This window comes from Bos grunniens, chromosome 10, assembly GCF_055505025.1.
Source record: "Bos grunniens cultivar Pamir isolate PY7600 chromosome 10, Bosgru_T2T1.0, whole genome shotgun sequence".
In the NCBI taxonomy this organism is placed as follows: Eukaryota; Metazoa; Chordata; class Mammalia; order Artiodactyla; family Bovidae; genus Bos; species Bos grunniens.
The window spans coordinates 26,400,169-26,412,475 of record NC_141174.1 but is presented as its reverse complement, the minus strand read 5'-3'; the positions used below and the strand labels follow the sequence as shown (position 1 = coordinate 26,412,475).

The 12,307-nt window shown below is 44.1% G+C and overlaps 1 protein-coding gene across 1 annotated transcript in view; it reads right to left on the bottom strand.

The window, feature by feature from the left end:
* The window catches only part of SPTB (spectrin beta, erythrocytic), a 132,153-nt gene extending 128,941 nt beyond the window's left edge, over positions 1-3,212 (bottom strand). The window contains exon 1 of the mRNA XM_086320263.1: positions 3,075-3,212. The gene's annotated coding sequence lies outside the window, so the exon portion shown is untranslated. The remainder of the gene's footprint in view (positions 1-3,074) is intronic.
* Between the last annotated feature and the right edge of the window lie 9,095 nt (positions 3,213-12,307).

Here is a 12,307-nt window from a genome sequence, read left to right as displayed (position 1 = left end):
TAGACTCAGTGACCTCCAAGGTCCCTTCCCAGTCCAACAGCGTTGCCTCATGAATTTTTTATAATTATCTTCTGTCCTATCACCCTGTCCCCATGCATCATCAAGCCCTCCTGACCACGTCCACGACTGAAAGGAAAATCTGTTTTCAAAAAAAATCCATGCTTTGACTACTGCCAAAATTTACAGTTCTGTCCTTGAAACAATGATGGGCACATAATGGGCATGGCTAAATACCTCTGAGCAAGTGAGTCTCCAATACCTTCAGCAATATATATATTTTTACAACAAAACGTAAATAGCTTATTTTAACATTGATACCTGCTCTTCCTCAAAGTATTGACTGACATTCATGATTATTTTGTTCCTGCAAAACAGATCTTCTGGAAAGTGGCCACCGTGTGAGAGAAATAACCCATGTGATTTGAAAGTGAACCTTGGGGGCTTTGCAGGTTTGGTTCAGAATAGCAAGCTTCATCCTGCTAGGGTTGGAGGATCTCCTGTGGAGGACAAGTCAGTGGTGGCTTGCCACGGGGAAGGGGGCACTGGCGGGAACAGTCCGGGAGGTGGCCCGGCCCTTCAGCAATATTTTTAAAGCTTCTCTGATATATGCAGAATTATCACCCAAGGGGAGAGTGAAAGACTATGAAGCTAAGAGACAACCCTACAACCAGCTCTTTCCACCTTGTACTTCTATATCCACTGCTGACTGCCAAACCTCAAAAAGAAGGTTGACCAGCTGAGTCTGAATCCCAGCCCCACCACCCATCAGCTGTGTGATGTGAGGCAAACTATTTAATCTCCTTGAACCTATTTCCTCACTTGTAAAATGCTGATAATAAGAGCTACCTCACAGAGTGACAACTGAGTAGGATAATATAAAGAAAAGTCTGAGCGTTCATTTACTCATTCTCTCATTCATTCAGCAAAGATTAACTGAGTGTTCACCACAGCCAGGTACTGGGTTAGGCATTGGTTTGGTATGTAAAAAATAGAAGAAGAAGAAAAAAAAGTCCATTACTTTTATTTACTAAAAACAGCCTATGTCCAGAACTGTGGCAGATTCGTCAGATTTTTAATTTAGTTCAACACTTTCATTCACAGCTAGTTTGCCTAAAACAGTCATTTTTAGTTTGTCATATAGGATCCCAGGTGGGAGTCTGCCTCCGGCCAACCTTTACCTACCCTGAAGCTAACCATCTAGCAGGCGTTCTGCTAAAAGACGCCTTCACTTGGAAGAAGCGATGACCAGAGCAAAAGGCGGTATTCCAGCTCTCAGCAGAGCAAGCCACTCAGGAAAACTTGATACGCCTGTACACCCAGGCCCGTCCTGGATGCCTGGAAGGTCTGGGGTGCTTTCAATTCCACAAGCGGACTGAGTCTTCCGAGAATTGGGATTAACAGGGCTGGCTCATCCCCAGTCATTGTGACTGGACCACCTATAAAGCAAGGGCAAGAGCTAAGGGGTGGGGGTGTCTAAAGGCCACCTTTTTTTAGTGTAGGGCTGATGTCTTTCAGCTATACTTAACTTCAGGGTGTGATAAAGTTCTGTGTAAATGACCCACTGCTGAGAAGTGGTGGTCTCAAGGCTGGTGGGCTTTTCTTCAGTGTGAGCTTAACATTCCTTTTTCTAATTAGCCCACAGCCTTTGGGCAAGTACAAGCCTAGCTGTGCTGGGTACTGAGCATTCAGCACTCTTAAATATTTTGCATTTACAAAAAAAAAAAAAGAGTTGTCCAAGACATTCTGGAATCCAGGTCTCCTAGCAAAAGAGTTAAAGTCTGACACTGGAATAGGAAATGACCTGCTCTAGGTCATAGGATCAGAGGGTGATTAAAGAGGGAATTCTAGAATAAAATTTGGTACCATCTGTGAAACTAAGAATCTCGTAGCAGATAGTATACAGGTGCCTAAAATTTCTGATTTGCAGACTCCTCTCATTCAAGAGCCACCTGAATCACTTCCCTTAGGAACTGAAGTATATAGATCGTGACTAACTCACCGCTGTGGGTCTCGCACGGCTGCCTCCTACCTAGAAGTGACAGCCTAGACTCTCGGCACAGGAGTTCTGGGTGCAAAAATACTGTCACTAGACATCCACCACTACCACTCCCATCTGAAGCATCTAAGAAACTAAACTATGGCTTCTTTTCATTTTCCTTCAGCGTGTTATTATTAACTCCTGGCGCCTCTAATTGCTCACTGAAAACAGTGGTTTGGATATTAATAGGCTGAAAATCAAGAACCCTACCTGGGGCTCGTTGTCACGGAAACGGTACTCAAGCCCGTCGCTACTTCCCCACCCTTGGAAGTCTGGGCGAGTTGGTGGAAGTTGGGGATTGTTTTAACGCTGTTAATTTCTCCCACTTTCTGCTGTTTCTCAGGGCCAAGTTGGAGAAAGAGAAACTGGTGAGGCGAGTGACTGTAGTATGTAGCAGCTTGGAGGAGTGAAACTCTTTAGGAGTGGAAGGGTAAGGGTCCTTGGAGGATGGCTTGGGGCACGCTGAGCTCCTCTCCTTGGGGCTGCACCCGGCCACTCCGCTTCGTTTCCCGGGCCCTTCCGCTGCCCTTCTCTCCCAGCCTGAGCGCGGAGCTACCAGCAGCGCGCAGACAAGTTCCCCAGAAGGGAATCTGAGCAGCCCCAGGCTGAGACACCCAGCAGAGAAGGGAGTGGGGAGGTCGGACAGGCTAAAGGCAGAACCCTCTTCGTCCCCATGCCAAGGTTCTGGGGGAGGCAGCCCCGGGACCAGAACACGCATCCCGCTCACCACCCTCCCAGCGCCCCCGGGCGATGCTCCAGGATCCGGATCTCCAAAGCAAGCGCCCAGCTAGCTAAGCGCCTCCGAAACCCACGCGGATTCCCGCGCCCCGGGGCGATCTCTGCCGCAGCCGCCAGGGCCTCCCGCGGGCTCTACGCCCGGCACCCAGGGCTGGGCCCCCACCCGGTCCCCTGGGCGCCGTGCGTCACGCGCCCCCTGGGCCCAGCGCCTCCTCAGCGCTCGCGCCGCGCGCCCCAGCCTCGCGCATCCGCACCCGCACCCAGCTTCCTCCGGCCGCGGGGCCCTCCCGGGACTCACCTGCGCTGGGGCTGTAGCGGCGGCCACCCCGAGCCCGGGGGTGGCAGTGGCGGCGGCGCAGGGGGAGGAGGGCAGCGCGGGGCTCCTGGCACAGCGGCCGCCGGGCGCCTGGTGCTGCCGAGCCGCGGACCCGCCCAGAGATATAAATAACATTATCTGAGGAGGGACATTCCTGCCGGGGGACATCGCTGCTGCCGGGACCAGATAGTCCCGCGGCGGGGGCGGAGAGGCGGGGCCGCAGCCTCCCGCAGCGCCAGGCCCAGCCCCCGCCTTCCCCACCCACTCCCGCACCTGCCAATCAGCCTCCGAGCCCCGGGCCACCTGCCCGGCCTCCGCCCGGCTCCCCCGGCCAGCCTCCGCCTCCCGGAGGACCGCCCGAGTCCGAGCCACCCGAAGCCGGAGCGGTCCGCAGCGCCCCCATCGCCGCTCACCTCCCCTCACCGCGCGCTACCCCGAGCCCCCTGCAGCGGGGAAAAGATTTGGCTGCAGCTCCGGCCTAATTCGTGCACCCAGAGCGGCAAGCCTGGCCAGGAAAATGAGCCCTCCAACCTTTCCCACCCCGCGTCCCCACTGTATACAGTCAGGCTTTTCAAATATGTTAAAAGACCCGCTGAGGCCGTAGGTTAGGAGAGGCGGGCGCCCGGGCAGCGCGCCCTCGCTGCGGCGTGTTTGGGAGAGACAGATTGTTCCCGGGGGCTGGTGTGTTAGAAAGCGCACTGTGGGGCAGGCTTCTCGGGGCTGGCAGTAAGAGCAGACGCTGGGAGGGCTGGCGTGGGCACTGGGCGGGAGACCCTCGCCCTCAGCCCGAGAGCTCGGTGTCTCTGTTTGCAAACCTGGTGTGGTCTGGGCGGACCCCGCAAAGCCGGAGGGGCACAGCGCGAAGTCCCACGGCTTGCATGTTACAGGGACTGTAATCAACAGGCAAGCTGCCACCCCAGCCCACCGACATCTCCTGGCCGGCCCTGGTTTCCAGGGAGCCGAGGCTTCCTCGCCGCAAGCCTGGGTGGGGTGGGATGCTGTAGGCCCGAGAAAACACTAGAAACGCTGGTGCCAAAGAGGAAAGACAACAGCACCTCCGCTCACCTCGGGAGAGACACAGAAGTGGCAGCTTGAAAAGCTGTCCACTTTTTTGACTTTCTTACTATACAAGGTCATTGTTCAGTAAGCCTTGGTGATACACCTTGCCGCAGTTTTCATCTCTTTTCTCCATCAGCCGTGCTGGGACGGTTTCTACCCAGGCAACAACCCAGGGAATCTCAGGTGTTTTGGAGATGGCAGTGGCGATGTGAAGTGCAAAGATGTAGAAAAGAGTTTTAACTTTGATGATGCCTGGTGTTCTTCACAACGGAACAGTCTTGCTCCTGAGTTATTTGCTTGGGAGTATAATTATGCTGTTTTCCAGGATTCACCAGGAAAACGGTGTTTAAGTGCCAGATGTGAGTTCTTAGTCTATATACTGAACGTATGCAAAGATACTTCACTTCCTGCTGCAGTCACACGTCTTGAGAGTGAGTATTTAGACCCTGGTTTGTGCTAAGTGGGGCAAACCCCACAGATGTCACAAAGCCACACAACTCTCCACACCCCCATCTTGTTTTCTGGGCCCTTATTAAGCTCAATTTCCCAAGACACTCTAGTAATATAGGGAAAATAATAGAAGAATATTTGTGGTCATGCATTAGATTAGCAATGATCCACCGTTTTCCCTTTCTGATAACATTTAAGAGTTCATTTTTTTTTTAACTGAGTTAGAAACAAAAAGGTCTCTTTCATTTAAAAATTAAAAACCAAATTCTGGCAAGGAGCACTCAAGAAAAACAGGCCAGCTTCAAAGGCTGAGACTATCATATATCTCAAGTAGAAATCCTTGATCTATTTTTGAAAGAAAAAAAATGGAGTAAATTATGTATTTATGTTTTTAAAAAGCCTTGTGTGAATAAACTTATTAAATAAATTCATGATTCCCTAGAATTGCAGCTCTGCAGCTACATAATTATATACTACAAAAACAGATAATTCCTTAGCTTTAGGTTTGTGGCTCTAAACTGAAGTTGCCCACATATATTTCTTTATAGCCCTAAAATTTATAATTTTCAACCATGAGGAAAAAATTAATATAATAAAAGCACCAATTCAGTGGACAGATTACCCCAGGATTTTACAAACCAGCCCAGCTGCTTTAGTTATCTCCACTTCAGCTGAAAGCTAAATAATTCAATACAACCTCATTTGCTCCAGAGCCTGTTATCCTGACAGCATCTCCAAATGCTTTACAGCTAATAGAGTTACAGTGAAATGATAAATTAGGACTGAGGGAGAGAGGAAGTTTAGAAGTACAGAGGAAAAGGATATTGTCAAATGAGGGAGGGAAATGGCAGATCCCAGGGAATGGGAATAAGAAATTGGGCAGAGTGAAATAGGCAAGAAGGACAAGCTCATATAAGTGTTCATAACTGAAGTCATTGTTGTGGGCAGCAGGGATTAATTTTGTAGGGACTTTCTGAGAAGAGTACCTAAAGCCTCCTGGAATCGTCCATCAGGGAGATGGGGGGCTTCCTTTGTGGCTCAGAAGTAGAGAGTCTGCCTGCCAGTGCCAGAGACACAGGTTCAGCCCCTAATCTGGAAAGATCCAACATGCCACAGAGCAACTAAACCCATGCACCTGTGCTCAGTTGTGTTTGACTCTTTGTGACCCCATGGAGCCCTGCAGGCTCCTCTGTCCATACTGGAGTGTGTTGCCATTTCTTCCTCCAGGGGATCTTCCCGACCCAGGGATCGAACTCAAGTTCCTGCATTGGCAGGCGGATTCTCTACCACTGAACCACCTGGTAAGCCCCAAGTAAGCCCATGAGTCACAACTATTGAGCCTGTGCTCTAGAGCCCTCGAGCGGCAATTCTGAACCCTGGTGCTGCAACTACTGAAGTTCTCATGCCCTTAGAGCGCATGCTCCGCAACAAGGGACGCCACTGCAATGAGAAGTCCACGCACTGCAGCTGGACAATAATAGCCCCTGCTCACCACAACTGGAGAAATGCCTGGTGCAGCAGTGAAAACCCAGAAGAGCCAAAAATCAATAAATTAATTAATTTTTTTAAAGAAAAGGAAAGGTGGGAGATTGGCCCTCATCCTGGTTGGTCAAGGGGCTGCCACCCTAACCCCCTATTCCATATTGACACCCCACACTTCCGAGCTACCAAGCAGACTCCTAACAGGCAATCTACGGTTCCAGAGAGAAGGTGTGCATTTGAGACAGAAGTTGTCAACCAAGAACTGGGACTTCTACTTATACAGGAAGAGAGGGTAAGCTCTCACAGAAATGTCCACCCAGCTCCAGCTAAAATCAGTAGGAGGAAAGAGGATATAAGTTGAGACGTTAGAGGAATCTGACACAAGAAGGAGTCTTCTATTTCTGTATTCTCTGAATTTTTTACATTGAGCTTGTATTATTTGATGAACAGTTGGAGATAATAAAGAAAATAATACGTAGAGATTGGATCAAGATGGTGGATTGAGCCCACACATCTATCTTCTCTTCCATCCCAAATCTCATTAAAAATATATATATATGCTGCTAAGTCCCTTCAGTCGTGTCCGACTCTGTGCGACCCCACAGACAGCGGCCCACCAGGCTCCCCCATCTCTGGGATTCTCCAGGCAGGAACACTGGAGTGGGTTGCCATTTCCTTCTCCAATGCATGAAAGTGAAAAGTGAAAGTGAAGCTGCTCAGTCATGTACGACTCTTAACGACCCCATGGACTGCAGCCTACGAAGCTCCTCCCATGGGATTTTCCAGGCAAGAGTACTGGAGTGGGTTGCCATTGCCTTCTCCCATATATATATATGTCTTAAAGAGAATAGAAATCTAACAGCACAAGGAAATAAGAAAAAATGTGATCAATTTTCCAGAAATTCTTAGGAAATACTGAAATATAAAAGAGACAGGATCTGATCTAGAGAAAAACAAAGTGAGAGGAAATCAAAACAGCTTCAGGAGAAGGAATCATTTAGGGGGATTCCAAGCAGGAATCAAAGGATACAAGAGGTGGAGGGGAACCTAGGATAGAATAATTCGCTGAAGAGCCTCCTCCCCTGCTGGCATTAGATATCAAATGTTTGCCTGCGGGATGAAGTTAGTGGGGCTATTGGGACCAGAGGGGCAGAGTCCAAGGATCCACTGACCCCTGGAAGTGAGAGGGAACTTTCACTCTCTCTGGATAGCATGTTGTACCCTTCCTTCACAGTTCCTGAAAAGAGGCTATGATTAACGGAACAGGCAAGCAAACTGATTCTCAAATAAAAGATGATCAGACAATCAAAATCACCAAAGATTCTGTCAGGGGAGGGGAGCCAATACCATGAAAGAAAAGCACCAAACTCAACTAACAGAGAAGTGTTATCAGAGGAAACTAAGAAAAGGAAACAGAAGATAAATTTTAAATGATTTAAAATTTTATTCAGCAAGATTTGAAAGGATATTGTATCCATGAAAGATAATCAGTGAGAAGACATAGAAATTTAAAAAGTGGTTCCTGAAATTTAAAATCCATTAGCTGATCAGAAGAACTGATCAAGTCAAAGAGCAGATTAGTGGAAACAAATTCTCGTCAAGCACAGGGTGAAAAACAGGGTGATGGGAAGTTTGGGACAATGGTTGAAAGCCATGGAGGCAAGAGCCTCAACTCCAGTATCTGTTCAATAGAAGTTACAAAAGAAGAGAAAAAAGACCATAGATGAGATGATTATAAGGAGAAAGTAGAATAAAATTTCTCAGAGTTGAGGAAAACTCTGAATTTTCAGATTCAGTAAAAGCAGCTTAAAGCAAGATGGAGATTTTTAAACAGTTTACAAATTTTATGTATAGTTTAAAATTGTGATTTAATTTGATTTAATTAAGACCCAAGAACTTGAAAAAAAATTAAACCATAAACCAAGAATATAGGCTAGACGAACTTCCTGTGCCTTGAATGAAATTAATCCTAAAGTTATTTTTTACTGAATCACAAAACCAATTTTAAATTGTTTGAAATTTAAAACTACTGTGACTTAGAAATGAACATGTATCAGAAAGCTACTTAAAAACAGACCTACCAAACCAAATAAACCCAACCCTATCCAATATTCCCTTCATTCAAATTCTTGCTAATAGTGGAAAAATCAAGAACTCATGATAATGAAGAGAAAACTTTAAAATAGTGCTTAGAGCTTAAAAAACTAACGTTCCCTCCTTATTTACCTTGTCACCAAGAGATGCATTTCATAAAATTTGGCTGAAATTTCCATTCCATTTCTGGAAACATCTAGGGGAACCACACTCTCCACAAATTCCAAAAATAAAGCAGCCGCAGGACCGGTTGGAAAACCATTTGCACTGTAGGGGCCCTGAGGACAAAGGACCAAAGTTCCCTTCCAATGCCTCAAACAGATCAGTCCCTGGAAGGAACCTGAAGCTAAATACCAAACTGACCACTCTTTAAAGCACCAAGTGAAACTGATTCGAATTTCCCCCCAATAATGGAAAGAAGTGGAAGAGCCAGGCTTACATCCTGTTATGCACCAGTGCATGGAAGAACTAACCAGGCGCTGAGCATCTTTCCTTCCATAGCTGAGCCTGAGCTTTCCTTCCTTTTCAGGATTAGATTTTCTGTTACCTAAAGGATGTGAGTTTGTGCCCGTGTAATACCAGGCTTGTATTGGGGTGTGCTGATAAACTGATGTCTGAAGGCACTTCTGTTCTGCAATTGCCTTCTTCAGGCTGTACTGTTAGTAGTTTGCTCAGGCTTCCATGATGAATACCATAGACTGGGTGGCTTAAATAGCAAAATTTGTTTTCTCACAATGCTGGAGATTAGAGGTCTGAGATCAAGATACTGGCGGGATTGTTTCTTCTGACCCTTTTTGGTTTACAAGTCAAAGATGGTGGCCCTCTTTTCCCTCTGTGTTCACATGCTCTTTCCTTTGTGTGTGTATCCTAATCTCCTCTTGTGAGGACACTAGCCATACGGGATTAGGGCTAGCCACCTGACCTTATTTTACCTTAACTACCTCTTTAAAGGCTCTGTCTCCAAATCTGGTCACTTTCTGAGGTACTGGGGGGGGGGCTAGCATTTTAACATATGAATTTGCAGGGTGGGCCATAATTTTAGTCCATAACCCAGACCTCATCTCTTCCCACATGAATTGCTTCTTATAAGCCTCCCAATTGTTGTACCGTTCTCCAGTTTCACTTTCTTTCAATTCTTCCCCCACAGAGTAGCCAAAATACACTTTCAGAAAAGGAAATCTGATCATGTCATCCCACTATTTTAAATCACCCAGTGGCTCCCTGTTGCTTTTGGAATACCGTTTTGAGTTTCCTAGGACTTAGCACAGTTCCTGATGCACAAGATATACTTAATAAAGGCCTGACGAATGAATGAATAAATTAATGAATAAACAAATCATGGAAACTGAAAGAGAGTTGCAATTCTGGAGGTCAACCAAAGAAGTAGGTAATTCAAGGTTATTTCTATTTGATCTAAGAATATATATTTGTGATTTTTCTAAGGAGGATCATTTCCCTATTTATGTTTAGGTAGTTATCTAAATAAATTCACATCCCTAAAACATAATTGGTAGTATCTATGTCTGAATTTCACCAACTCCTCGGTCACCTTGACACATTCACACCTGGACTTGCTGCCTGTGGATGAGAAATGGAATCAATAAAGCAGGCTTTCCGTTCACATGCTCTACCAAGTTCACCTGCCACCTTCTGATGTTCCATTCATAAAGTGTGAGTCGCTCAGTTGTGTCCAACTCTGCGACCCTGTGGACTGTAGCCTGCCTGGCTCCTCTGCCCATGGAATTCTCCAGGCAAGAGTACTGGTGTGTGTTGCCATTTGCTTCTCCAATAATGAGATACAGCAAATACCATAGTGATGGTTCAGATATGTGAACTTTGTCTCTGTTTATTCCACCATCTCAGTGCTGTTTTCAGACTTCATCCTTGGGCAGTGGCCCCTCTTCAATCCCCATGGTCCAATATGCCAAAAGATTAAAAATACAGGAAGATGGATCAAAAAGCATTCTAAGCAGTGGGTTGATCTTGTTTTGACATTAACGCTCTATCTTGGGTATCCACAAAGAGAATAATCTGTATGTGGATAATCAGAAGTACCTAAACCTGAAACCTTTGTTCTCTTCTTTTTATAAATATTTATCAGGCCAGGAACTCAAATCAAGGGGAGAAAATATAATTTAAAACTTGAGTTTGTTAACAAAGAATGACAGCTAGAGTGCTAACAATTCAACCATTAAACCATTTTGTGCTTATGTGATAATTATTGCCAGCATAAATGATCTTGTTAATTGCTTTAATTTGTAAGTGAGCAGTTTCCAAGTTTACACATTTTTTTTTCATAATATTAACCAAAACCTTTGGGAAATTTTGAATAAAATTTGGAAAGATATTGCAATGAAAGATTTCATTACCTCTGCAAATTCATCTCATTTTCTATTCAGTGGGATATTTCTGCAGCTGCTCAACTTCTGCTTAAATATTTCTTGAACGCTTTAAAGTCTACAAGAAACTCAAACATGATATATTTTGTAAAATAACTAGTTCTTATCAAAAACATCATTTTTCTTCATTTTCCTTTGTGTATGGCAAATTATATTTTTAAAAGATTTATCATTTTCTTTTTGCCAAATGCCATACAATCATTTGTATTCAATTTCATGAAGTAAATTGCAATCATTATCCTTATTGCCAAAGAAACCAAGAAACTCAGAGTTCAAGTAATTCTCCAAAACTCACACAGAACTCTAAATCCCTTCCTAACGAAACAGTTATTTATCTAGAAAGCAGTATCTCATGGGTTTTTTAATTAACAGATCCCATGATAGTTAATGTAAATGATCTATATTATAGACTAATTTTTTAAGTCAATAATCAGATTAACAATTTAGCCTCCAATTATGCTGAGTATGTGCAAGTAACAACTCGGTGTTGCTTGTTCTATTGCATCATCATCTTAAATATCAAAATTCACTTAATTAAGCATCTAGCTCTGGACCTTCCGTAGCAGAAACCAAAATAAGTGAAAGCTTTTGACCCTTCTTTTGGAAGTGTTTCAAAGCTGTGAGTGAACATCAGTGTTCCATTACTGACCTCAACTACTGCTTAAACCTATTTCTCAACTCCCACTCCTCCCCTCTACCAAATATGGCCAGAAATTGAAGTCGGAGCTTGCCCCATACTATTTCAAGCGCTTAAGGCATTCCCTACCCTCATTCCAAATATCTAATATCACCTACATATGAATCTTTTAACTTATTTCATAACTAACAACCAATATTAAAATGCAAATGACCTTGGGAAGAGTCAGCTTTTAAGGTACAGGCTTTCAGCTACTGCAGTAAGGAAAAGTCAATGCCATTTAGTGGCATTTTAATAGCCAAGCAAATTTTTAAAAGATAGTAATAGGCTTGTCTGAAAAGATCAGTAGATAGAGTCAAAAGACCTGGCTTCTACTCCCTGTTACCCTTTCTCTGTCTTCGTTTTTCTTCCACAAAATGATGGCATTGAACTAGCTAGTCTCCAAGGACTCTTTCAACTCTGGCTTTCTATATTTTACACTTGTAGTAAAAACATACTAGATGTTCATTATAATAATGTTTTTAAAGGGAAAAATTGGGAATTCAGTGTTCATCACAATATAATTGATTAAACCAAGTATAGTGGGTATACACACACACACACACATTCTATGTAACCAGTTAAGTGATGATGTGGTTTTATATTTATTTATAGGGAAAGACATCATGACATACTGTTTAAGTAGCCATCAAATAATCCTAAGTTGACTCAGGAAGGATACTCTAAAAAATCTTAAATTATTTTTAGTTAATAGAATTAACACTAATTCTTACTTCCTTCTCTATTCTTCTATAATATTTGGTTATTTGTGCATATAGAACATTTTCATAACAAATGACAAAATTATTTTTAATTTGAGGAAAACATCATTAAATATAAGTAGCAAATATTATATCCTTTCCTGTGAGCAAGTTTTGATAGAGAAGAGGGTTAGGGTAAGGACAAAACAGCAGTGAAGTAAAGGAAAACAATGAGTCAATAGTTTCATCAGTAATTCAGATAATGAAATAAATATGTGCCTTGAAGGTAAAAAACAGTTGTTACACAAATTGTACACAGCTGATGTGTTTTTCACCATCCTCTCAGTCATCACA